Raw genomic sequence first — 2,524 nt, forward strand, 5'->3', positions numbered from 1 at the left:
GTGGATCAAGAGTGACACAATCGCCTCACTGGGTAAGGACTAAAGATTTCCTTCCTTAACAAGATAGGTCCTTATATCAATTGCTAAGATCACCAAAGCAGCGATAAGCTTTATATTCCAGATATATTAATTTATTTCAAAGTGCATCGGGGACATAGCAGCATCAATTTGAAACTCCAGATGTTAAATCCAGTAACAATGCCAAAATACCATCAACTCCGTACAATCTCTAATTTTCCAACACTGACTGGCCTGTAGTTGCCAGTTGTACCCTTTTCCCCTTTATTACTTACTATTCAATTCACCCATTGAATCAATTCTGCCATTTATTCACATCACGTTTGCTCTGGTAAGCATCAACTCCAATTCCCTGCCATTTCCCCATAATCCTCAATTTCCTCACTGGTTAAAAAAAAATCTGACAGCCTTGAATGTACTTAATGACCCAAGCTCAACAACACTCTGTAGTAACATGTTCCACAGATTTACTGCCCTCAGTAACAATTCCTATCTGTCTTCAACATGCAATCGCTCATTTGCAGGTTATTCCCTCTGGTGCGAGACTCACCCACAAAGGTAAACTTTTCCACATTAACCCCGTCAAGTATCCTCAGAATCTTTTATGTGAAAATAAGGTGACCTCTAAATCTTCTAACTTCGAATAAGTACAGGCCCAACCTATTCACTTCCCTTCATATGATATTCTTTTCATTCTGGTCAACCTTCTCTGGACTGCCTCCAAAGCCAGTATATCTTTCCTTAGGTTCATGACCCTCCCAGTGCTCAGTTGTGGCTTGACTGGTGCCTGACATAGGTTCACTATAACCTCCATACGTTTATACTCTATTTAAAGGCCAACCTCCCATTTGCCTTCCCTATTATTCACTGAACTTGGCTGAAGAGATGCATGGATATGGGCTTCCAAATCCCTCTATTCAACAGCTTTCTCCATTTAACATTCAACACTTTTCCTCCTGTCAAAGTGCACAACCTCATTCCCCCACATTCTATTCCATCTGCCAAGGGTTTGCTCATTTGCTTAATCTGTCTATATCCCTCTGCAGATATTTCATGTCATTCTCACCACCTGCCTTCCCATCAACTATCTTTTCTGCAATCTTGGCAATAGTGCATTCACTTTACTTATCCAAGGAATTCATATCCATTTTGTAAATAATTTTGGCCCCAGCACTGATCCCTGTGGCAGACTACTAGTTACAATTTGCTATCCTGAACATGTCCCTTATCCCAATTGTATCATTGGTTAGCCAATCCTCTGTCCATGCCTCTTTGCTTATTATTTCATGAGATGTGAATATCATTGGCTCTGCCAACAACCCTTCCCAAACTGTCCTTGAAAAAGTGGTGCTGAACTGCCTCTTAAATTGCTTCACAATTATGATTTGGTCTGCAATAATGTTCAGGAGCGAATTCCAGGATTTTGATCAATAACAAAGAAGCAATGCGATATATTTCACAGTTGGAATGCTGTATTCACACTTACCTGCTCTTGGTGGTTGAGGTGGTGGTTGGAAGGTGCTTTTGAAGAGCCCCAACTAAATCAAGCCAGACTGATAGATTGTGGCCAGAGATTCTGCTTTTTGAGTTTCCTCATCAATCTACATTCTTTCCAGCCACGTTTTTAGTCTCAAACTGCCACAAAATGCCTCCTGTTACAGCTTCAGTCAACTATAATAATATGACGATTCTTGGGTTGATTTTTCACACCTGAGTACAACATAAATACAGATCATTGTTTTCCGCTTTGGTGGAACAAAAAACAGCAAATTGGTGGATAATTACAGTTAGCAAACAAAGCTCGTGATTGATAAAGATTAACCCTGTTCACTTCAATGGCCAAATTACATTTTGAAAACCAAGCACACTCAGACAACATGTCAAAGTGGTGCAGAGAAGGAGAAATGGGGCATTGAAGAGGAGTGAAATGATTGCTTTTGGTCACTGCCACCATTATCCGAAAATCAGGTTGAAAGTAATCTTAAAATGTGGGCAAAGAAGTGAAGTGGTATAACACTTCAGACACCGCAAAGTGTAAGACCACTTTCTAGTGGAAGAAAAGGACATTTCTAATTTCTAGACGAACGGGGAAACAAACGGGGAATACATCTGAATTGGGAGCTCTTTCTTATTAAGGATGTTCCTTCACCACAGTCTTGGTTTAGAGCATCAGTTCTTCATCAGGAATGAAGGTTGGTCCAAGGGGGCTGAGAGATAATTGGGAAGGAGATGGGGATGAAGGGGAGGTAGCTGTTAATGGAATAGGTCGATGGAGGTGGGGAGAGATCAGGAGAGGTAAGACAGGAGGGTGGAGCGAATAGGTGGGAAGCAAGATAAAAAGGTAGGACAGATCAAGAGGCCAATGCCGAGTTGGATGGTTGGATCTGGGACAAGGCGCGTGGTGTGGGAGTGAGGGTGTGGGGAAATATGGAAGGTGATGAAATCAACATTGATCCCATGTAGTTGATGGGTCCCATGGCGGAAGATGAAGTGTTCTTCCTACAAG

Source organism: Chiloscyllium plagiosum, unplaced genomic scaffold (genome assembly GCF_004010195.1).
Source record: "Chiloscyllium plagiosum isolate BGI_BamShark_2017 unplaced genomic scaffold, ASM401019v2 scaf_7343, whole genome shotgun sequence".
Taxonomy (NCBI): Eukaryota; Metazoa; Chordata; class Chondrichthyes; order Orectolobiformes; family Hemiscylliidae; genus Chiloscyllium; species Chiloscyllium plagiosum.